This window comes from Panthera onca, chromosome B1, assembly GCF_046562875.1.
Source record: "Panthera onca isolate mPanOnc1 chromosome B1, mPanOnc1 haplotype 2, whole genome shotgun sequence".
Classification (NCBI taxonomy): domain Eukaryota; kingdom Metazoa; phylum Chordata; class Mammalia; order Carnivora; family Felidae; genus Panthera; species Panthera onca.
The window spans coordinates 74,915,827-74,942,476 of NC_138342.1; the positions used below are offsets into that span (position 1 = coordinate 74,915,827).

The following is a 26,650-nucleotide window of genomic DNA, read 5'->3' on the forward strand; positions in this document are numbered from 1 at the left end:
TTATAATGAATGAATATTGTACTTTGTCTAATGCTTTTTCTGCATCTATTGAAATGATCATGTTGTTTCATCCCTGCTTTTATTGATGTGGTGTATCACATTGATTGACTTGCGAATATTAAACCATCCTTGCATCCCAGGGATAAATCCCACTTGATTGTGGTGAATACTTTTTTTAATGTATTGTTGGATTTGGTTTGCTAATATGTTTTTGAGGATTTTGCCTCTATGTTTATCAGAGATTATGGCCTGTTCTCTCTTTTTTTTGGTAGTGTCTTTATCTGGTTTTGGCATCCAGGTAGTGGTCTCTTCATAGAATGAATTACACAGTTTTCCTTCCTTTTCTATTATTTTGGAATAGTTAGAGAATCATCAATATTAAGTCTTCTTTAAATGTTTGGTTGAATTTTCCTGAGAAGCTGTCTGGCTCTGGACTTTTGTTTGCTGGGAGTTTTTTGGTTACTGATTCAATGTTATTGCTGATGATCAATCTGTTCAAATATTCTTTTTTTTGTATTGTCATGATTTGATTTCGAGAGGTTATATGTTTTTAAGAATTTATCCATTTCTTCTAAGTCGTCCTGTTGGCATATAATTTTTCATAATATTATCTTATCATGTTTTGTATCTGTGGTGTTGGCTATTTCTCCCCTTTTATTTCTAATTTTATTTGAGTCTTCTCTTTCTTTTTCTTTTCTTTCTTTCTTATTTCTTTCTTTTTAATGAGTCTGACTGAAGGTTTATTGATTTGGTTGATCTTTTCCAAGAACCAGCTCAAGTTTCATTCATCTGTTCTATTGTTTGTTTTTTGTTTGTTTGTTTTGTTTTGTTTTTTGTTTTTGTTTTTTTAGTGTCCATTTTATTTCTGTTCTAATCTTTATTACTTCCTTCCTTATACTATTTTTGAATTTTGTTTGCTGTTCTTTTTCTAGTTCCTTTTGATGTAAGATTCGGTAGTTCATTTGGAATTTTTATTGCTTCTTAATTTAGACCTATATTGCTATAAATTTCCCTTTTAGAACAGCTTTTGCTGTATCCCAAAGATTTTGGACTGTTGTGTTTTCATTTTCATTTTCATTTTCATTTGTCTCTATGTATTTTTTAATACCTTCTTTGATTTCTTGGTTAACCCATTCATTGTTTAGGAGCATGGTATTTAACCTCCACATATTTGTGTACTTTCCAGTGTTCTTCTTGTGCTTGATTTCTAGTTTCATAGCACTGCAGTCAGAAAAGACGCATGGTATGACCTCAGTCTTTTTGAATTTGTTGACACTTGTTTTGTGGCCTCATTTTTAATCTATTCTGGAGAATGTTTATGTGCACTTAAAAATGGGTTTTAGAATGGAATATTCTGAATATATCTATTGGATCCATCTAGCCCCATGTATCATTCAGAGTTACTCTTTCCTTATTGATATTCTATTTGGATGATCTGTCCATTGATCTAAGTGGGGTTTTAAAGCCCCTATTGTTATTGCATTACTATTGATTATTTTCTTTATGTTTTTTATTTACTGCTTTGTGTATTTGGGTGCTTCAGTGTTGAGTGCATAAATATTTACAATCATTATATCATGTTGTTGGATTGTACTGTTTATGATTATGTAGTGCCCCTTCTTGTTGGATTGTATTGTTTATGATTATATAATGTCCTTCTTTGTTCCTTGTTACAGCCTTTGTTTTAAATTCTATTTTATCCAATATAAGTATTGCTACTCTTTCTTTTGACATTCATTTGCATGATGAATATTTCCCCTTCCATTCACTTTCAGTTTGCATGTGTTCTTAGGTCTGAAATGAGTCTCTTGTTGGCAGCATGTAGATGAGTCTTGTTTTTTTGTTTGTTTTTGTTTTAAATCCAAACTGTCACCCTGTGTCTTTTGATCAGAGTGTTTATTCCATTTACATTGAAAGAAATTATTGGTATGTGTGTGTTTACTGCCATTTTGTTACTTGTTTTATGGTTGTTTTGTAGTTGCTCTCTGTTCTTTTCTTCTCTTGGTCTCTTCTCTCATGATTACTTGGCTTTCTTTAGGGTATTGTTTCAATTATTTACTGTTTATTCTTTGCATGTTTATTATTTTTTGATTTGTGATTACCATTAGGGTTATATGTAACATCTTCTTCATATAGTCATCTATATTAAGTTGATGGTTGCTCAATTTTGAACCCATTCTTTACTCCTCTACCCTCCACTTTCAGATATTTGGTATCATATTTTACATCCTTTTGTTTTCTGTCTCTCTTGACTGATTTTTGCAGATAAACTTATTTATTTAGTTTTTTTTTTCCATCCTATTTTTCTGACTCTTATTATTTTTGCTTTTCATTCACAAACTCCCCCTTAACATTTGTTGAAGGGATGGTTTAGTGGTCATGAGTTATTTTACCTTTTATTTGTCTGGAAAACTCTCTCTCCCTCTTTTCTGAATGATATACTTGCTGGATAGAGTATTCTTAGCTGTAGATTTTTCCCTTTCAGTACATTAGATATATCTCATGCCGCTTTCTTCTGGCCTGTAAACTTTCTGTGAAAATTAGGCTTATGGGGTTTCCTTTGTATGTAACTGTCTTCTTTTTGTCTTGCAAGCTTTAAAATTCTTTCTTTATTACTTTTTTTTTTGCCATTTTAATTATCATATGTCTTGATGTGGACCTCCTTGGGTTGATTTTGTTGCAGGATCTCTGTGCTTCCTGAATCTGGATCTCCTTTACCCTCTCCAGGTTCAGTACGTTTTCAGCTATTGTTTCTTCAAATCCATTTTCTGCTCTCCTTTTTCTCTTTGCCTTCTGGGATCCCTATAATGCAAATGTTTTATGCTTGATGGTGTTGCTGAGTTCCCTAAGTCTATTATCATTTTGCAGTATTTGTCACCTGTTTAGCTTGATTGCTTCCCATTACTCTACCCTACAGGTCAGTGATACATTCCTCTGCTTGTAACAGCCTACAGTGTATTCCATTTATTGTATTTTTAATTTAATTCATTGAGTTCTTCATCTCGGTTTGTAATTTTTATCTCTTTGTTAAGGATCTCACTGATATCCTTCACCCTTTTCTTAAGTCCAGTGAGTATGATCATTACTTAATTTCTCTATCCAGCATATTACTTATTTCTGTTTCGTTCAGATCTCCTGCTGTGATTTTATCCTGTTCTTTCATTTGTGACATATTCCTCTGTCTCCTCATTTTGTGTATCTCTCTGTGTCTGTTCTGTTACGAAAGTCAGCTACATGTTATGCCCTTGAAAGTAGTGGCTTTATGAAGAAGAGGTCCTGTAGTGCCCTGTAGTGCAGTTTTCCCTGTTCACCAGAACCTGGCACTTCAGGGAATGTCCTGTGTGTTGCTGCACCCTCTTGTTGTATCTGACTCGCTTTTCCTTTCAGTCCAGTCTTCTATTCTGACTCTCTGCCTATTGTGGGCTATGCTTATTCTCTGTGGTATTAGTGGGAACCAGGCAGGCCAGGCATTCTACAGGGAACTTGAGGGTAGGGCAGCAATGTTAGCAAAATTTATGTTGAGCCACCAATGTTAGACCTGATTCTCCTCGACGTTCGCTGGCTGGCTGACTCAGGGTCAGGCACAGCATGGCTGTGCACAGGTGGCTAGGCACAGCATGTGGCATAACTGATGGTGCCTGGTGTCTGGGCAGGGTGTGTACACACAGTGTTAACCAATTTGCCCTGATCCCAGGGCTGAGGCCAGTAGACTTGGAGTGGGAAAGTCCTCAAGAGAACTGGTGAGGAATGAGCACTGCTAGCACATTAGGTAGCAAGTGCCTGTACAGTGCTGTCTCCCACAGGTGGCCTTGTGTTTATGCTGGAGGGTGGGGGGAGCAACATAGCACCTGCCAGCTCCTTTGTTCCCAGAGAAGTACCCCGACAGACTCCAAAATCCATATAAACAAATCTCCTCCCTGTTTGTCCCATTGTGCAAACTGCTGTAAAAATGTTGCTTCATCATGGGCTGCTGTCTCTTTAAGGGTAAGAACCCAATTACTGCTCACCCTCCTGGTTTGCCTAGTGCTCAGTCAACTGACTTGTAAAGCTCCAGGCTCCCAAGTCCTGCTGGTTATACAAACAAGGAATTCAGCCCCTTTGGTTTTCAAAGCCAAACATTATGGAGATTTGTCTTCTCAGTGTGGGCTCCCTGGTACAAAGGACTGTTTTTCTCCCCTCTCCATACCCACAGATCTTTCTGTCCTGCAGGTAGCTCCCAACTGTGTTTCTGCCCTTCCTAACTTCTCAGATGTATCTTCTTCTCCACATTTAGTTGTTGAGTTTGTTTTGTCAGCCTTCAGATCGCTCTCAGATTTATTTACACAATGTGAGTGATACCTATTTGTAAATATGGGATAGGGCTTGTGTAGGGTCGTTCTATTCTGCCATCTTCCCAATCTTAGCACAGTACCTTCAGAAATATCATCTTCATTACCCTGGTCAGGAATCTAACCTGTCTGTTCATGTAGAGGGAGACATCACTTTGTGATTATGGAATGCCTCTGGGTAGGAGAGGAGACTCTAGCTTTATTACCCTGGAATGTATGCAGATTTGTTTCCTGCCCTTGAGTAGCTTTGCAAACTTTCTTGACCAAACCTGTCAATGCTTTATTCGGAGGTTATTCAGAAATGGCAGACTCAGGGAATTATCTCCCAAAATATCCATGTATCATTCAGAGTTCTGTCAGAAAAGTAGAAACCACTCTAAGTATTTTGAGTAAGAAGGATTTAATACAAGAAGTAAGAGGCTTATGCAATGATTAGAAGTGTGAGGACAGCAATTGTTAGGCCCCGGATTCACCATCAGGATATCTGGAAGTGCAGGCAGAGTAGGTGAGCTGATGCTGCAGATAGATCTGTGCTGCCTATAGTATAGAAGTGTTTAATTCTCAGGAGGATGCCTGAAAGCTGTTGGCAAACTCCCAAGTCTTCAGCCTGCTTCTGCCAATGCCCTTGTGCCTGTCCTCAGCAGCGCCAGAGAATAATGGCTTATCTTACTCTTTCACATCCCAGATCTCATTCAAGCGATTTTCATTGGCACAGTCTTCCAGCACTCTGGGATTTGGGGAAGGGTAGCTCTTAGGCTCTTCCTCTGTATTATAGGAGAGAGTCTAGATGAAGGAAGGTGGTGCTGAATTGACAGCAAATAATCCATCAAAGTCTTTATTAATGTAAGTTCTAATCATTTTTCTCTTACAAACAATACTTTAGTAAATAACTTTGTACATCTCCCTCTGGCACATGTAAAAGGATCTCCATTGGATTGATTCCTAGAAATGGAAAGGCTCACAGTGTGTGCCTATCTTACATTTTGATGGATGGTACCAAATTACTCTCCAAAAGCAATTGCTTTCCAGGGAGTAACCACAGGAGAATGGAGGAAGGAAAAGCCTGTTTGCAGATGATTTAGGAGCAGAAGCTAGTACCCAGGTCTCTCCTTCCTGGGCATTGATTCAGTGCCTTTGGGTGGTGACTGTGAGGGAATGAGAGGGAAGTGTTGTGGCCCTTTGACTCTTTATTAAAAACCTCATATCTAACATCAATCTCTTAACTATTGAGAAGGAAAAAAAGAGAGAAAAATGACTTAGTGTCTTCTCTGATAAGCATTATACCAGCAGCTTTCACATGGCTTTTCAGTTTAATTGTCATTGTAATTCTATGAACAAGTACGTTATTCTCATCATCCTCCCTGATGAGCTACTGAGGTTTAGCAGCCAAGTACCTTGTTGAGGATCATGCATGTAAATACGGCAGGGATGAGATTCAAAAAAAGCTGTGAAAGATTACAAATCCTATGTGGTTTTTTTTTTGTTTGTTTGTTTGTTTTCTGATTCCCATGGACATCTTCCTTCCTGATAAACAACCTTGGGCCTTATATTTTTTACTTCCGTTTTACTCTCTTCAAGGCTACCTGTGTATGTTGGAAGGAACTCAGACTCTGGAGGTGCAAATACTTCAATTTAAATTAAACTTAGTCCCATCTCCACCATTTACTGTCTGTTAGATTTCTGAGCAATTCAGTTAAGCTCTCTGAATTTTAGTTCCAACATCTATAAAACATAAAATAATACAAACCTGGCAAGGTTGCTGTGAGAATTATTGATAATGTGTGCAGTGGGCTTAGGACATTGTCACAGCATTAATTGCATGTGCCTGTGGTCCTGGGGCCAGAGGGCCAAGCATATAGAGTTCAACTAGCAAATGTTGGATGTTGTGAAACTAGATGCAAAAGTGTGTGTGTTGCTGTAAATCATGTGTCCAATGGTATATGTGTGGACTACCAAAGTTGATAATTCTGACTCTTCAAAGCTATGTATTAAATCTGATATGTCTCTTCACAAACCAAAACAAGCTGAGAAAAAAAGTGGAAAAATGTTTGAAAATTTAAAAAATACATAGACTAGATAGAATATGCATATAAGACTACAATTTCTATCTAAGATATAATTAATTTACTTCCATATTTTTCTTTTTTAAAAAGAAAAATTGGGGGGCGCCTGGGTGGCACAGTCGGTTAAGCGTCCGACTTCAGCTCAGGTCACGATCTCGCGGTCCATGAGTTCGAGCCCCGCGTCAGGCTCTGGGCTGATGGCTCAGAGCCTGGAGCCTGCTTCCGATTCTGTGTCTCCTTCTCTCTCTGCCCCTCCCCCCTTCATGCTCTGTCTCTCTCTGTCTCAAAAATAAATAAACGTTAAAAAAAAAATTAAAAAAAAAAAAAAGAAAAAAAAAAGAAAAATTGGCTGGTAGCACTTTAGTAAGTCTTTTTTCTGTCATCCCTAATACAGATGAGTTAGGAAGTCAGGAACACCTTTAAAATCTTGGTGATGTGCTAGTAACATTGGTATTAGAATAAAATTTATATTTGACTACTTGCTGAGTAGTACTAAGTGCACTTTTAGAATTTTCTAAACTTGTTAGTGTCAGTGTGTTTAAACTGGCAAAAAATTTTAGTGCAAGTTTTGTGTGTGTTTTTTGCAATGTTGAGATTATAAAAATATTTAGTTTGGTTTCTACAGTACATTTAAGGAATATATTTCTAGTTTTGTAGCACTAAACTCAATTGAATGCAACTAAAATTAACATATTATACTAAATTTAATGGTTAAATTACATTGATACATTTTTCTTTTTATAATTTCTTAATCCTAAGGGGTCTTGTAAAGGGGTACTATATTTTTTTATCTTATAATATGTACATAATTTGATCATAATTTCTTTTTGCTCAGAAATTTGTGAAAGAAAAGTATTATTTCTGGGTGAATAGGTATCTCTTTAAAAATTTAAATATAGAAGAAATAAATGTATATTCTTAGAGTCTATTATCAGTAAGTTATGTCTTTTCCTCTTCTATTTTACCAGTTATTATACTTGCATTGACTAGAGTTTGTATCTCACTTTTTCACTGTATGATTATGAACAAACTATTTTTCTAAGATGTCTATAAATAACTTTTTATTACTTTTACTCTTAAACTATACATCATTTGATAGAAGATCAATGGCATGGATATGCAGCAAAAGTGGATAAAAAAACCTAATTTAATGGTCCATTTCCTGAAATTATTATGTCTCTCAGAGGTAATAATGTTCAGTGGTGTATGGACTGTCCTGCTCTAAAATAACACTGGGGCATCTGAAGCTACGAGGGTTAATGTGACACTCAGATAAATTGGGTCATAATACATAAATGTTAGCACTGATATTCAGACTCAGGCTGAGTTTTTGCATTTATACACAACAAATGGTTTTCTGTTAAAAAATACTGTTACAGATAAGATTTGGACGAAAGATGTTTTCATGACTTTTCTGTTTATATGTTGTTGGTGAAATGAAGGATTCCAGTAAATCATAATAATCAAAGTTAATGGAAATTCACAGTAGAATTAATTCCAATCTTATGGGGAGGAAAGATGTTAAATATGGTTTTAGTTATGCATTTAGTTATGGGTGCTTCTGGTGTTCTGAAAGCACTACACCTTAACCAAAAGGTTTGAATATCTTACACTGGTTATTGACTTGGTGTCTAAAAATCAGTGTGAAAATAGTTGGCTGTTTTGGACATTCATGTGTATTTTGATGTGTACCTAATATTTAATAGACTAAATCTTAAATTTGTGAAAGAAAAGTATTATTGATAAGATAAGATTTGAGTGATAAGATTTGGTCACTCTTAAACATGATAGATATCACAAACTCCTAAGGAAGGAGGATGTATTAGTTTGTTAGGTCTGCTGTAACAAAGTTCCACAAAGTGGATCATTTAAACAGTTTATCCTCTTATGGTTCCAGAGGCTAAAAGTCTGAGATTAAGATGTCAACAGGGTTGGTTCCTTCTGAGGACTGTGAGGAAGATTCTGTCTCATGCTTCTAACATAGCTTCTGGTGGTTTGCAGGCCATCTTTGGCCTTCCTTGGATTGTAGAACCCTCAGCCTGATCTCTGTCTTCATCTTCGCATGACATTTTCCTTTTGTGTCCAATGTTTCCCTTTTATAAAAATATTAGTTACATTGGAGTAGGGACCCACCCTACACCATTATGACTTCACTTTAACATCTGCAGAATCCCAATTCCTGAATAAGATCATATTCTGAGGTTCTGGGATTGGCACTTCAAGATAAATTTTGAGAAGGAATAATTCACCATAATTAAGAGAGTATTAAGCACATGTAATTACCCCCTTCTTAAAGATGGATCTTGAAATTCAACTTTTTCTCTTTCTCCTTCTGGGCTAAATTTCAGTTCAAAACATGACAGTATTTGGAGGAAATACTATACTTAAAACCTTCACATTTCAAGGCAGAAAGTAACACTTAAACACGCTAAAGTCAAGGTGAAGTTGATATCCAATGCTTACTCCAAAGCTATTTTAGTAATGTTGACTCCCAACTTTTCTCAAGTATTTTTAAACCTACAAAAGATGTTTATTTTTCACATTGCTTCCTACAAATTGACATGTTATTTGGGGATCTTGGTAAGCACAAATAAGGAAAGGATTAGATGAATACAAAGGAAGATCCTACACAGAGGTAGTAGAGGTTCATAACACCAATCAGTAATAACCATTTGAGATATATAAACAGAGAATTAACCATAGTTAGGTTGTTGCTTTATTTGTCTTAGTGAACATCATAGGGCATGAACAACTTTTATTTGTCAGATTTTTTTAAATTTAAAGATTTTAAGTTTTATTTAAATTAATAAATAGTATATGGCAGGTGTTGTTCTAGACAATTATGGTAGATCAGTGAAAAGAACAGACAAAAGACTCTCTTCTCTTGGAGCTTACATTTAAGGGAAGGAGGAAGGCCATAAACACTAGACATAATAAGTAATCTCAACTTTACCTTGTGCAAACTGGTAATACACTGGAATAACAACTGAACCTAGCTCATAGGTTAGTTGTGAGGATTCAATAAAGTAATATCCATAAAGCTCTCAGCAAAGTGTCTATCACATAGATAACGCTTGATGTTAGAAATGATAAAGATGACAATGGTGATAATGATGATAATTACTGGACATAATCCATGCTTATCTCTTACTACTTCTCTGGCTGAGAAATAATGAGAGGTACCTCAGTGGCATATAATGAGCACCATCCCTAGGATATCAACTGTGACAAGGACTAAATTCAAAGGAAAAAAAAAACACACAAGATGTGATGGACATTTAAAACAAGAGATGGCTTTTATACACACACACACACATGCAGACATGCATATGCACCAACCAAACCAAATATTTTTGTCTAATTCAAAAACATTTTTTATAAAGAAAACATACCCCTATTTATGGAATCTTTTGCCAGTCTGATTAGCCATTTATTTAATGTTTAATCTAGATTTGAAATTTTAATTGATAACTTCATTAAAAAGCTATGATAATCTTCTGCTTTCGTATTCATATCTCGTTGTGTGAAATTATCTGACAAAATGATATTATCAATGATTCTTTTCCTAACCCTTTTTAGTGACCTATCAGCACCCCTTGCAAAGCTGAAGATTTTCAATGTGAATGAAGTAAGCCTAAAATATCTGATTTTCAAATATTCAGTAAATGCTGCTTTCTGTTTTAGTCTTCTCCCATCAAAGGTCTAAGGTGTAACATGGCCTAATTTCACATTTTCTTTGTTGGTATTCAAATTCAGAAAGATGAATATGATTGGATTCAGCCTGATTGGATATCCAAACATAGAATTATTAAGATACCTCACACATGCTTCTAGTTGTAAATATATTATTCACTTGATCCCTAAATTTAAAGTCATAAGCACTTGACCAAATCTGAAGGTAATGCATTTTTTATAAAGCACTCTAATTCTGAATGTTCCAGCATAACTTCTGTTTTTGTTACTTATTTCCTCTATTTTTAATAATTTGTAATAGTATCATATTCTTTACAGCTGAAATTAAAAAAAAAATTAGTGTTTATTTTTGAGAGAGAGAGAGAGAGGGAGGGAGAGATGGAATGTGACCAGGGGAGGGGCAGAGAGAGAGGGAGACACAGAATCTAAAGCAGACTCCAGGCTCTGAGCTGTCAGCACAGAGCCTGACACGGGGCTTGAACTCACAAACCATGAGATCATGACCTGAGCTGAAGTCAGACACTCACCTGACTGAGCCAGCCACCCAGGTGCCCCCTTATAGCTGAAATTTAAAATGTTGCTGTGCTTCTCATGACTTTTCCTTTTGACACATAATTCCAATTAACTAATGCATATGACATTAAAAAATATAAAGAATCTCTCTTTGTGTTCCCCCATAAGAAGAAAAAAAAACACTCTGTCTCTCTCCTTTGTACTTCCCAAGTCTCAAATACATTTAATGTCAAAGAATAAAGCAAGTGTTGAGGTGTTTTATATTCATTTCATAAACTAAAAATATGGAGATTGAAGTTGTGCTCTTACTGTAGATTCTATAGTTGTACCATTAAGGAAATGGATAAAGTATTTTGTAAAAAGTGTCTTATTGTCTTATTTTTCTTCATTTTAAAAGAGCAAATAAATCTGAGTGAGACATAGCTTGGTAAAACAAAACTGAGATTTGTTTATGTAGTTATGCTCTAAATTGCTCTCCTGGGTCTTATGTGTTTTAAATATTGAGGCCATTATTACTTACTAAAGTGTTCCAGGTAAAAGCTTTTAGTTTTTATTACTCATTTTTCTGTGAAAAAGCTCTGTTTTGTAAATATAAGGAGTCTGAAAGTATTAAGATCTTCCTTAAGTATGTAGAATTAATATAGATCACTAAATGAGATTTTTATTAAAGGTACATCGCACAGGGTCTAGCACATGGTAGGAATTAAAGAATGGTAGTTGTTATATTATTTTATTTATAAATATTTTCCTCACATTGAAATTTGATTTTTTTTAATGTCAGGAAAGTTCTTTACATTTTAATAAGTAACATAATATTTTCCAAAAGTATAGGGTACCTGAAAAATAAATTATGTATTTGTATATGTCATTTCCAGTAACCCTTGAGCAATGTGGAGATTAGGGGAACCAACCCACACACCCCACATAGTCAGAAATCTGAGTTTAATTTGACTCCCCCAAAACTTAACTGCTAATAACCTACTGTTGAAAAGTTACCAATAAATAGCCAATTAATATATATTTTGTATGGTGCATGTATTATGTATGTATTGTATTCTTACAATAAAGTAAACTAGAGAAGAGAACATGTTATTAAGGATGAAAAATGCATTTGCAGTACTCTATGAATATATATTTATATTATATATACATATATAGAATATTAATTATATGTTTATATTATAGTATATATACACACACGTGTGTATGTGTTTGTATGTGTGTGTATGTATATATATATATGTTCTTTACATATATATACATATATATGTTCTTTACATATATATATACATATATATGTTCTTTACATATATATATACATATATATGTATATATATATGTATATATATATATGTATGTATATATATATACATATATATGTATATATATATGTATATATATATATACATATATATGTGTATATATATATATATATATATATATATATATATATATATATCATTGTATCACTATATAGACCAGATATTTACTCAGAGAGCCAGGTTTGCTGTGATAATTTTCACCCATTTAATAGTGAAGCATAGGACAATTACTTCAAACTGGATCCAGGCACTCAACAGATACTTTATAAATGAATAAATAGGCACAAGCAGAAAAAACATTGAAAATGCTTTATTGGTTATATTAACCATTTTTCCAAGACAATAGAGAACATGTAATGAAACTTCATTTTCAAGCCAGGCAGGTGCTATTATAGATGGTGGTCTGTTATACAAATACTAAACTCCTTAAATTCATTATGGCCCTTGGCTCACAAGGGTGATAAGACTTTTTGAATATACTGGCAGCAAGACACATCTTATTTCTGGAAAAAAAAATGCTTTTATGTGGACAATCCAAAAACTTGATTATTTACTAATATTAAGAATCACATTTGTATGGCATAAGTTTTATTTCTAAACATTTAGATCAGGGATCACAGTTTCTGTGGGTAAGGGGTTTGAACAGGGATTAGCTGAGTTCTCCACGCGGGGGTCACAAGGCTACAGTCATGACGCTGGCCAACTTGGGTCTCATCCAAGCTCAGGTGATTGATAGCAGAATTGGTTTCCCTATATCTGCAAAATTTGTGGTGACTGACTTCAAAGCCTTTAGGAACACATGCCTCTGATGCTTGTCTTTTTTTTAAAGGATACTCTGATTGGGTCAGGCCCATCAGGATAATGTTTTATTATTATTATTATTATTATTATTATTATTATTATGTGAAAGACATCTCATTATCAAACTAATCACATGATAGTCCACCATATTGACAGGCTCTATCCACTTAAAGGGAGGAGAGCATACAGAGCATGTATACCAGCAAGTGGAAGCTTAGAAGCCATCTTGCATGTCTACCTAGTATGATAACAAATATAATATACATTATTAGTAGTCAATATAAATAAAAATGAGATATATGTATAATTTTAAAACTATACAAATATTGTATTCCCATTAAACTTCCAATTTGCATAGTGTTATGATCTACAAAACGTATTCTCACTCTATACACTTTCCAATTTCCTTTTCTCTTTTTTTATTTTACTTGATCCCAGATTTTTCTGCCTTCTGTAGAGGGTTTTTAATACAGGCCTCTCTACTGTCTATTCTTTAGGAGTATCTATCTATTTTATTATAAATTAGCTTATCTTTTCACTCAATTTTAAAAGTAATATTCATATTTATAAATCTCCCAAATAATAACAAAAGAAAACATGACTGTAGTATATGAAATAATTCTTACATGCCTATGAAACAAATAAGGAAATCTATTATTTTTTCTATGTTACTAATAAACTTCATTGTTACTTAATCAAACGCACAGAATTTTAACAGATCAAATATCAGTGATATGAGAGTCAGTTAGAGATAGTACTTCTAAGCATCTTTAGAAACAACAGTTTTGATAACAACCACTTTTTAAGTGTGGACAGAAGTAAATGAAACTGAGCATATTGATGAGCAGTCAATTTCTTAGGAATTTTATAACTGAGACATTTGAGATATTCTTTTGTTAATAATGTGAATAATTATTTTAACTCCCTTTTGTAACTTTATTTTGACAAAAATAGAGAAGAATTGCAAAAAAGTATTTGTGTTCTCCTGCATCCTCCATTCAGATTGCCTTAATGTTAACATCTTATATTCCCCAGCAAATGACCAAAATTAATACATTAATATTGATATGATACATGAATTAGGGCAACATACTTGGAGAATAGGAGATAATCTGTTATTTGAAAGACAAGATTATCACAGAAAGCAAAGCAGCCATTAATTTTTACCTTTCTAACGAACAAAAAACTATGAGTTAAGATCAATGTATTGAGGTTATCAACTCAACTTAGGCTGTGTAACATAAAACTTATAAGATTTAAAGTACATGCAACTTCATTTTAGGGAAGTTCCACATTAAAGCAAAGGTTATATAATTTCCTAGTGCTGACCTCTAGCCATGTTATTTTCCTTGGCGAAAAAGGTCAGAAAACACTAGTCTTAGAACCAGTTATGTATATTTCCTTCTAAATGCAGAAGAAATTGGTACAGAATAGGTGGCTCCTTATTTAGTATGATTTCAGAAATCTAAATGTCTGTTTTAAGCAGACAATATGCTCTAAATTTTTGTGTGTAGAATTTTTCCTTCTGGGTAGGAAGTAATCTGGTAAAATAAAAAAGTTGTACCAGTCCTATATCAGCTACCAACACATTAGCTGGATTAATTATCTATGAAGGGTCGGGGTGGTGAGGGCCCAGGCACAGCATCAGTATGTTTTGACAGAAGAGTTACAAAAAGTGAATGGCCTCCGACTTACAGCATCCCAGTAATGAATTCTGAATATCCAGGGAGCAGTAATACTCTAAAGCAAACCTGGAGAAGATCACATAAAAGGACATGACAGGAATGTACCATAGGGTGTGAGGGCATTGGAAAAACTAGATGACATTTTACAGTTTAGTCTTGGGCATGACAAATGTGTAACACAGGGGTCACTGATACAAACCCCAGAAACCTTTCACTTAATTCATTTAAGGAAATATAAATATATATGTGTGTGTGTGTGTGCTGTGTTGCTTAAGATTCATATTTTTAGGGACCAGAGTTTATAGGCCATGCCCAAGTCACATGATCATGACAACAAGAATTAGAGGGGCCTTGTTAAGTAGTCCCATCAAAACTGCATGCAATCATGGAGGAAAGGAGGGACTTTTGTAAAGGAAAATAAAGGTATTATTACCAGAGAAAGGGGGAAAAATTCTTCATGTTCAGGAAAAAACAACAGATGTTCCCATAAGAAAGAAAAAAAGAATCAATTGATTCTCAGAAGAATTATGACTAGTTTCTAAGAAGTTGCCTCTAAGAACATGAATAGTTTTTTTATAACATTTCTCCAGTAAAACCTCCCATGGGTCATAGATACTCAGCTTTAAGTACCTCAAAATTGTTAACTTCGATGATTCTAAGAGACATTCTTTTTCAAACAAAATTTTTTAAGTTAAATTTCCCACTATAAGTATTGTAATTTCCTACTCTTCTATGAAACTATTGAAGAATAAGATTAAAAAAACGTTTTGGATAGAAAAAAGAAATTTTAAAAAATCATAAAAAATTACTCTGTGGTAAATTAATTTATATTTTCCAAAATTTATATTTTCCATTTTTATTTTATCAGTATGTATTTATGACTTTGAGTGTCTGACTTAGTGAGGTCATTGAATTTTTGACAATCAGATGTCTCTAGTGAGAGCAGAGGGTTAGGATATGGACTCTGGGAACAGAATCTTTGAATTTAAAGACCAGTTTTGCTATTTGCATTCTGTCTAGTCTCTGTGCCTGAGATTCCTGTTCTGTAATTTATTAATATAATAATTGATTATTAAAATATCTTAAAAGGCAACATAATTTAGGATATAATTAGAATTGATAATTAAAGAAAACAAATTTTATTCTATTTTTAGGCAAATGATAAAATGTAAAACAACATTGTAATTTTGGGAAGACTTGTTTTAGGAATGGAACTTCATTTCTTTCTGAGGAATTTTTTTTCCTTGTTATTCTTCCTAAATGGGTAGCTTTCTCTGGAGAGCAAAAAGTAAAATGGAGGTGTTCTTTTATCAGTGCTTCTTCAGTTGTGTAAGGAAAATGTCTGGGTATTTTCTTTTTCATCATCATCTCTGTTTCAAAAGCAATTGGACATTGATACCAATCTGTGTTTCTGCTGCTTGTGTAAAAGAGAAACAAACCTATGCTACCAGCAACCACTGTTATCTGGTTTTAAATGTCAAGTACACTTCAGCATAGAAAGAAAGAAACAGATAACATTCAAAGAGGAATATATTAGAGCCAAAGATAGAGTCCAAGAATCTAAGTGTCTGTGTCTTCAAGACAAGGGTTAGGAAAAGATTCATCAACAGAAGCCGAAAACATTTTGCAGCTTCTAACTTATCTAACCTTGTGATTTATAGCCACATATCACATTTATATGTATGATGGTAGTATTTGTCTGTGTTGGTGCTGTGCCGATGAATAATGGAAAAGTAATTCAGCTACTTTAAGCTGAATCATTTAAATCACTTCAGCTATGCCATTCTCACTTTATGTCATGCCTTTCAAGGTCTGGGCTCATATTCTTTTACTGGCCTCAAGGATTTTTTGTTTGTTCCTTGCAACAGATATTTATGCTTTGACAGTTCTGTGATGTATAATTATGTATAAACTATGTTATATGCTTTTCATTTACACAAATAATCTGGCCTATTATTTATATGTGGTTTCTCTATTTCAGAGAGAAAAAAGGTAGACATCCTTTATATTTCATGTCCATCCATGGTTAAGTTTTTGATTGCTTAACAAATAATCACATTTGTAGAATCAGTATCATTTGATTGTGCTGCATATTTACAGTGTGTTTTTACTTATGACAATGTTTGTTACAATATTTTGCATTGAGATTTGAAATTAATTCAGCACCTTTTTTGAGGCAGTTTTGTAATAAGCCATCCAGACATCTTTCTATGAAATTATTTACTATGTTATTTTACTAAACCTAGTTTCCTAGGACATTAACAGCTCTTATGAGTGCTTATTAAGTATGTATTGAAAAGAAAAGAGAAAAGAAAAGAAAAGAAAAGAAAAGGATCAGATGAGTTGAGAAAATACAGGGTTGAATGAAGTTAGTAGGATTATTTACTAGGATTTTTCAGTTATTATTATGTTAATACTACACCAGGGATTCCTAAAGATTTAAACATATTTGATCATTAATATTTTTTAAATAAAAGTTTTGTATTTTTTAGTCCCTAAATTCACATCTGTGTGTTATACAGGAGCAATCATATTATAGTATTGGGTTTGCAGGGCAAGCTATGTTCTAAACACTATGCACTTGTTAACCTGAAAATAAGAGAGATAAACAAGTGTTTATTTGGGATTAAAGAATTGCAATTTGGGGAACATAGATTCAGGTTGAAACTCATATAGTGCCTGCTTATAGGTTGAAAGCAAGGGCTTTTATGAGGAAGAAAGAAAGGAGACAATTACATACTTTGAAGAAAAGAAACAAAGTTTTCTATGGATGCTAACTAAGCTACTCTGGGTTGTACATTGACTATCAGATTCTGTCTTCAGAAAATCTACAACCAGTTTGGTGATATTCATTCAGGATATTCATTCTTCCACTGACTTCTCAAGCAGTTGCTTAAAACAGTTGTCATTTTACCAAGTCCAAAGGTTTAGGCCTGGTTCAAACAAAGATGGGTAAGTGAGTTTCTCTGCAGTGGTCACTCAAGCTCAGTTCTTAAATAGCCACAGTCATATCCTTTTTTCACACTGCAACTGCACTTTGCTCTAGCCATTGAAAGCCTGGTCTATAGCTTTGTGACCCAAACCGAAAGATATCTGTAAGTTTGATTAACTGAATTATAGCTCCCAATGTACTCCTAATATCATAATCGACTATTAAAATGTCTTAAACATTGATATAATTTAAGATTTAATTTAGAACTGATATTTAAAGAAAATAGTACTTACCTATTGATCACCAACTCGTTGATTTTTCAGGTGTTTTCTAATTTTTCTTAATCTTTCTTCAGGCCGAAAGTTCTTACTCATTCCAGTATACTCGTGATTCCAAAAGCCACTTAATTTCTGAAATTACAGCTTTGGGACAGCTTATTGGCTAGAGCCTAATTATGTACTTTTTCATTTAGTAGGAAAGATTTTCAAGATAAGTGGGAAGGTACATTGTTTTCTATCTTACTAAAAATGAGATTATTCTCAAACAATTGTGCCCCCCACTACAACTTTATTTGACATAAAAACGTTTGCACTGAGAACTCAGAGCTCGATTTAAACCCAGAAGCCATGAAAATTCCCAGCTACACTTTGTTCTTATGCAACTACTTGATGTCTATACTCCTGTTCCATCCTAGTTTTCTTTATTAGTAGTAGTATTTCCATCGTTGTTGTTGTTTTCATTTATCTTGGTGTTAATCTCCTTTTTAAAAAAAATTTTTTTAATGTTTATTTATTTTTGAGACAGAGAGAGACAGAGCATGAACAGGGGAGGGGCAGAGAGAGAGGGAGACACAGAATCTGAAACAGGCTCCAGGCTCTGAGCTGTCAGCACAGAGCCCGACGCGGGGCTCGAACTCACAGACCGTGAGATCATGACCTGAGCCGAAGTTGGACACTTAACCGACCGAGCCACCCAGGCGCCCCTTAATCTCCTTTCTGTAGCTACCCCTAATTCACTGGTCCAGAATATTTTTACAACCTTGAAAAGTTTTGCTCTGGTAAGGTTCCAAAGATAAATCTAAAAAGTGCTTCATGGGAAATTGTGATATATAAACCTGTTACTTAGGATTAATAAGGTAGAATTTTTAGCACATGTGTTTATGTAAGACTGCCATCTATCAAATAATTCATTCAACAAATACTCATTTTTTAATTTATTTTTATTTTTTAAGTTTACTTATTTTGAGAGAGAGGCAGAGAGAGCGAGCAGGGGAGAGGCAGAGAGAGAGGGAGAGAGAGAATCCAAAGCAGGGTCCTCACTGTCAGCACAGAGCCCAATGTGGGGTTTGAATCCACAAGCCGTGAGATCATGACCTGAGCTGAAACAAAGAGTTGGACGCTTAACTGACTGAGCCATGCAGGCTCCCCAACAAACACTTATTAATTTAACCAATACTTATTGAGACACTGCTAGATGCCAGACATTTGGAAATACAGTGATCATCAAAAGAGGGACTCCACCTTTTTGGTGTTATTGTCAAACACCAATAGGTGTTTAGGCAACTCTAAAGCCTGAGGTAGTAGGAAGGATTGAAGGGGACTTCCTAGGAGAGGGGTCTTAAAGGATAAATGTAAATTAGCCACACTCTATGAAAACTCATATATATCCTTGGAAAAATTATGACCAGTGAGCATACGAAGACATGTTTATTCTGCGACTGCACTACATGTTTGCCTCGCAAAGGCTAACTGTATGCATGACACAGCAAAATGGGATTATGACACAGGGGGCTGCAGATTAAGCCCTGGAATTAACACATTTAAAATCAACCCACATCATTTGTGTGTATGTGTGAGTAGGCCTGCCAGGATATTTGGGAATACTTGATTTTGTGTCATATAGAAAATCTTATTTTTCTAGTTGAAGTTGAGCATAGACTATAACAATGCCTTTGTTGCTCACCTAAAGAATGGAATATGGAGAATTTGCTTGAGAAGATAGATGTAGGCTTTATTAATTTTTCTCAAATTGATAAAGTTCTGGGACTCTAAAAGTTACTCAAAGTCATAATCTCTGACTCTTAGCTTTGAAAGTATTGAAAGTTTTACAGTTTCTTAGGCACTATGTATTAGGCCAATAATTTTAGGTATTGCCTTTATGCCAAGCTACAGAAAAATAATTGATTTTCTGTTTGGGAGCCCTACTTCCTAGATTATACTTTCGTGGCTGTCACTTATCCCACTGTGATTGCCAGATCTTGAACATTTTTAAAAGGTGAAAGTCATAAAACAATCTTTTAAAAGTAAATAGTTGCCTGTAAGTTGTATAGCTTTTAGCATGTCATTAGTGGCATATATTGTATTAAAATTTTACTTAGAGACAACTTGATAGCCACTTTTGATATGTTGTGATCAACCCCAGCTGCTTATATTTGTAAAATATTTCATTTTATAAAGATTAGTTAGATACCTAGAAACAAATTGAAGACATTCTGTTGTTTTCTGTTTTGAAGAAGATCTAGCACAAATGTTCAGAACCAAATATACAGTCATATTTTTATAAACTTTCTCTTAAGTTATATATATATTTTTAAATGTGCTCTCCTTAAATGGTCATAAATTGAGATTTTTACATACAGGATCTTAAAACAATAACATTAGGTTCTAACTATTTTCTGTGATAAATAAGATGCATTTTGTAGTGGTAGTTTCATTCCAAAAGATTAATCACATCCCTTCATGATATGGATCTGAAGCAAGACATTGTATTTTTGTGGCTTATTATCCTGATATTGAAGGGAAGAGGGCCGGAAACAAATAACATTGAAAATAAAATTATTTTCAATAATGTAATTTCAACCTAAAATTAATTCTTATTTTTTTGATACTACTATACTAAAAATATGAAACTCTTATTGTTGAAAAGAAGTTTATTTAAAAAAGGAAGAAGAAAGTTCATAATAGGCAAGTCTTTACACTTGACTCAATATTTATTCTATTTTTATTAGTGAAATGCTATTTATTTTTTAAAATATTTATTAAATTTGTATTACAAAATTTATTATTAATAAATAACATATTATTTATTTGTTTTTGAGAGAAAGAGAAAGAGAGAGAGAGGGAGAGAACATGAGTGGGGGAAGGGCAGAAACAGAGAGGGAGACAGAGAATCCCAAGCTGGCTCTGGAAGTAGGGCTCATACCCATGAACCACGAGATCATGACTTGAGAGCTGCAATCAAGGGTCAGAACCTTCACCGACTGAGCCACTCAGGTGCCCCATGAAATGCTGCATCTGAAATCTCATGTGAAAACAAAAGTAGAGAATGAAAGGGAGAAATGTGAATGACATCAATGGCATGCTGGAAAGGTACCAAACACAGACAATCAAGTCATTCTTTTCTTTTTAATGCTAAACAAGTACTTTCAAACTTTTCATGAGCAGATTTGCACTTTTCTAAAATTTTAAAGAAGGACATTATGACTTTTCTATGGAACTGGAATTGTTACTGTTTATAATATCATTCCCTAAGAGTGTAACGAAATATCTCACTATTCCAGTTTACAGCTTAGAATAGATAAATGCAGGTATATTTGAAATTTTAACCTTATTAAAAGATGATGGAAACGAAGAAAACAGCACTGAACTAGGAGTCATACCAGAGTTCTTTTATACCTTCTATTGTGTGGCACTTAGAAAACTAATTTAGGCTTGAGCTTCCCTATCTATTAAACACAAATGTTAAACTAGATGTCCTATAATGCTTTTCCTATATTGATGTAATAATTTATTTCATGTAATTGTGCAATAAAGTTAGGTGGATACATTAATGAACAAGAGAGATAAGTACTGTTTCTATGTCCTTAGAACATACTAACCTCAAATATATTTACTAAACAAAGACATACACAAGTAATTATGTAATCTCACTACTATTGCTAGGCTTAATGTTCTTCTTAGGAATATATTCTTTAGTAATTATACTAGTTAGCATGGTTTCAGCTTCAAGTAAAAGAAACAACTAGCTCAAAGTGTATTAAACAGTCAAAAAAATGTCACCATGTCCAATAAGAAACCTACAGTTAGTGAGTGGGTCTTTACTGTCGGTTAATTCAAAGAAACAATGACATTATCAAGGAGCCAGGTCTACCTACTTTTTTCTCTTCAGTTTTTTTTTTTTTCACAGCTGAGTCTCTTTCTATGCAGAATCCATCAATAGTTTCAAGAAGTACATTACATCAAAATAACATTCAAAGGGAAAAAGATCTTTCCTGCCTTTTCCTGTGTCTCTTTTTACCAGAGAGGAAACATGTCCTTCAAGAACCCCACCAGTCTGTTGTTTCATGGAGCCATGATAGAGCCAGAGTTTGAACAGACTGGGGAGTTTTTTTTTTTTTCTTGTTTCTATTTTAAAGAAGGAAGGAGGTGTGAATCAGTAGTGGACAGACAACCAACAATGTCTGCCATATATATATATTTTTTTTTTTCTTTCAGAAACTGCATCAATTGATTCTAGAGTTTCCATTTTGGTTCCTTGTTTTATAGTTTTCATTTCTCTGATGAGAACAACCATCTATTTATTCATTATGTCCACTTCTCGTTTTAAGGCTTTGGACATATTTATAATAGTTGCTTGAAATCCTTGTCTGATAATTTCAGCATATGGGTCATATCATAATGTCTATTAATTGTTTTTGTCTCTCTTTTTTCTTCTTTGCATGTCTATTCATTTGAATAGTTGCCAGACATTGTGGATTTTTTTTTTTTATTTGAGAGAGAGAGAGATAGACCGAATATCTTAAGCAGGCTCCACACTCTACATGGAGCTCAACACAGGACTTGATCCCATGACCCTGGGATCATGACCTAAGTCAAAATCAAGTCAGAGGCTCAAGGGATTGAACCACTCAGGTGCCCCTGGCTTACTTATTTCTGAGAGTCTGTATTTTATTGTCTTCCTTTAAAGAAGGAAGAGTATTGTTCTAGCAGATGGTTATTTTAAAAGTGAATCAGATTGATACTTGTTTTTTGGTTTGTTTTTTTTTTGTTGTTGTTTTGTTTTTTGTTTTTTAAGCTTGGAACTCTCATCGAGTACTGTAATGCTTCTTTGTTCCTGGCAGATACTCTCCTAAATCTGCATGGGCACTGCAGCTTCTGTTTTTTCAGACTGCATCCAAGTTCAACACCGTGAAACCACTACAGTGGCAACTCATATAATTATTGCTGTTTTAACTTTACCCTTTTGGCATCCAGAAATTTTTGTCTTTCCTTCCTGTGCTGTAATATGTTTAAAAATAAATGTTCTTATAATTCATCCAGTATTTCTTCATATTTGGAACAGGAGGTGAAGTATAGGTCAGCTTAATCCAGTGTGTTCCCAGTGGTCTCTTCAAATTAATATTTTAACTGCATTGTGGTTAAGTGCTACAAAGGAAGGCTTAGCATAGAGAAGAGGAACCTGTGTGTTTTTACATAGATGCAAAGGGGGTTTCCTTAAGAAGTGTTGTCTTTTAAGCAGAGCTCTGAAGGCACACGTGTAAGCAAACTTTTTATGCAGATAGAAACACATACACAAAATTCCTGAGGCAAGATGAAGTTTGGCACATTGGAGGGCCTGTATGAAGGCTGGTGTACTTGGAGCTTAAAAAACAAGGAGGGGCGCCTAGGTGGCTCAGTCAGTTAAGCATCTGACTCAGGTCATGATCTCAACCTTTCCTGATTTTGAGCCCTGCTTAGGGCTCTGACAGTTCAGAGCCTGGATCCTGCTTTGGATTCTGTGTCTCCCTCTCTCTCTCTCTCTGCCCCTCCCAGCTCACTCTCTGTCTCTCAAAAATAAATAAACATTTAAAAAATTTTTAAAAATCCAACAATGAGACAGTTGTTAGAAAATAAGGTATGGTAAGGCAGACAGTTGCTAGATCAAAGAGGACTTTGTCTGTTATGTTATTTGTATTTTAGCTTGCCTTTCTCCATATCTTGCTTTTTTCTACCCATCACTTCAGGTGGTAGTGAAATCCTCCTCAAATGTAAATTTATATCTAAATTGAAAGTGTTAACCAGTTGTTATAACCACTATACTACTGTGGAGGGAGGGATGCCGGTTTTGTCCTTTCAGTAACGAAGCTAACTATTCAACTATAAAACAAATTTGATATACAAGTTTTCCCCCCAAATGACACTTTCAGTGAACAATATATTTCGAAAAGAAATATGAGAAAAACAGCTTATTTATCAACAATAGGCTTCCTGTGGTTAGTTTCTTACACAGACAGTTTTTAGTTCTGGAATACCTGTCTTAGAATTATTCAAGTAAAATTGAATTTACCATAGATAACTCAATCCTTTTTAAAATGAAAATTAAATAAAAATAAGTTTCCAAAAGTAAGGTTTTCAGAAACTATTATTTTCTACAGATCTACTTAATGAAGCTTTGGAAAGAGGTGTATGCATATGTTTATTTATTATGGTGGTCAAAAAAGATTACTTTTAATTTTTCATTCCTTGGAAATCTGCTTCAGAAATTACAGCCATATTATAAAGTGTAAATCATTGAGATCCTTTATGGCCATAGATATGTGCTATAATGAAAGGTGTCAGTGCACTAAATAAGGAACAGCTCCTTTGACAGATAAGGGCATCAATCCTTTGCAACTGACATGATCTTGTATTTTGTTAGTCATTGTGGCCATTATATTGGGAGGTTTCCAAATGATGTGGGTGGAAAGAAAATTTCTCACTATCAAAATGATAGTGCTCCTTCTAACTAAATGAGAAGAAAAAAATCATGAAAATCATTTTATTTTTTTCTCCCTGATAAGGAAGACTCCTTTAATCATTCTAATTTTATTTTAAGATATCCATTTTCTTATTAAATTTGTCATATTGAAAATAGAATTGCAGCAGAACTGTTCAACCAGCTAGGTAGAAAATACCTTTCACACAAAGAATTCCAGTGACAAAAGTACAGAGCCAGTTCACTGTAGTAGTTTAAGTTAGATGTTTGAAGTGCCAGTTAAAACTCAAGTTTTTCAAGTTGAAACTTTCAAGAATACATTTAATGTAACGTTTATGAGCTTTCCTGTTAATTTTACTCAAAACCTTCATTTTTGTGGTACTTACAGACTGAGAAAGGTCCATAAGTTTAAATTCAACTTTATCTAAATGTTGATAAATTTTTTAATTAAACTTTTTGTTTTGAGACAGTTATAGACTTACTGCAGTTGTAAGAAATAGTAACAGAATGATCCCATGTACGCTTTATCTGAACAGCTTAATTTTAATTCCTGTGCTAATCAAAATACTTTCTCTCTCTCTCTCTCTTTTTTAAGTTTATTTATTTATTTTAGTAATAAATTAAATTATTTAATTTATTATTATTAAGAGGCAGAGAGGGAGGGAAAGAGAGAGAGAATCCCAGGCAGGGTCCACTCTGTCAGCACCTGACATAGGGCTCGAACTCATGACTCCTGAGATCATGACCCCAGTCAAAATCAAGAGTCAGATGCTCAACCAACTGAGCCACGCAAGTGCCCTTCTTCTCTCTTTGATTCTAGCCATTCTGACGAGTGTAAGGTGACATCTCCCTGGGTTTTGATTTGCATTTCCCTGATGATGTATGACATTGGGCATCTTTTCATGTGTCTGTCATCTGTATATATGTCTTTTTGAAAAAAAAAAATGTCTATGTCCTTTGCCCACATTTTAATTGGATTTTTTGGGGTTTTTATGGTGTTGAATTGTATAAATTCTTTATGTATTTGGATCTTAATTCCTTATTTGGTATATCATTTGTAATATATTCTCCCATTTCAGTAGGTTACCTTGCCATTTTGTTGATGGTTTCCTTTGCTGTGGAAAAACTAAGCATTAAATTTTTAGTTATAAAGACTTGAACAGTATTCATGAGCAACAAGGCAAGTGTAAATATTACTGAGCAATTCTACTGAAGATTCATGGAGTTGGCACAGAGAGGGTGAACTGTATATGTGTTCAGTGGAGATTACAATGTCTTTGTTGTTTATTTGTAGTAGTTGTGATTAGTGACCCACTGTATCAGGGTATTCCCCCTGACCCAACCCCTACTTTTTTGGCCAAGTTAAGGGACTGTCTATCTTTTTTGTTATAATGCATATTTTTTTCACTCTTCTGAAACTATAATCATTCAGAGAGTTGGCAGACAGAGTGGTATATGTCCCAAAGTGCACAGATTTTATTATCTAGTGAGCCCTGCTAATGCAGGGACAGGAGAGTATGTGAACTAGCTTTATCCTCCTGGCATTATTATGGATGGTCTTTGTGAGAGGAAACTATGGGTTCATATTAGAGACTTTTCCTTTTCTTGTCAAATACAGGGATTTTTTTTTTAGGTGAATTTACCCAGAATCACTTGGTTATTTTTGGCCCAATAAAAGTCTATTGTTAAAAAGGTTGAATTATAAAATATTTAACAATTATAAACCTCAGGGGCCAATCAGAAGGTAGCTCATAAACATACAACAGGATGGCTGTGTTATCTTTTGCAGCTGAGTAGTAGCCCTGTTTAATAGTCTGTTTCACGACCTCAACCTAATTAAGAATGATTTTGATTATAGTGGTCTCGTAGCCAACTTTTTCATTTAGAAGTCAGATGTTTTCAGGTGAAAATGTCTGTTTTTCATATGTGAAAGAATATTGCAGTTGACCCTTGAACAACCCAGGGGTTAGAGGTGCTGACCCCTGCACAGTCAAGAATCTGTGTGTAACTTTTGACTCTCCCCCAAAATTATCTACTAATAGCCTATTATTGAACAGAAGCCTTATCAGTAACAGTCAATTAACACATATTTTGTATGTTATGTGTATTATATACTGTTTTCTTACAATAAAGTAAACTAGGGAAAAGAAAATGTTGTGAAGAAAATCCTGAGGAAAAAACATTTATATAATGTACTATAATTATCAAAAACAATGGACCCACACAGTTCAAATCCATGTTGTTCAAGGTAACTGATATTCTTTCAGTACCACCTACTAATAAATGTGGTGAGCGTCTTGAGGTCAGTGAATATATCCTGTAAGCCTGTATCCTATTATCCAACTTCAGCCATTATTGCTCGCTGGACACAATATGGATGTTTTGTATAATTGTGAAAAAATGCCATCATTGTCTCTTGTTGGAATTATGAATACATTCAGTCTTTTGAAGTATAAAACAAATAGCTAATTTATCTCCTAAATGAATTTCTGTATATAGCCCATTCTTAACTATCTGAAAATTATAGAGATTCTTAGATTTGTAAATGTTAAACTATAATCCACTGAACCTCAGTAAACTC

The 26,650-nt window shown here is 34.2% G+C and overlaps 1 protein-coding gene across 5 annotated transcripts in view; it reads left to right on the top strand.

Annotated features, from left to right (window-relative positions):
* Nucleotides 1-26,650, top strand: part of CCSER1 (coiled-coil serine rich protein 1) — a 1,275,653-nt gene that overhangs the window by 400,421 nt on the left and 848,582 nt on the right. The gene's annotated exons all lie outside the window — the stretch shown is intronic.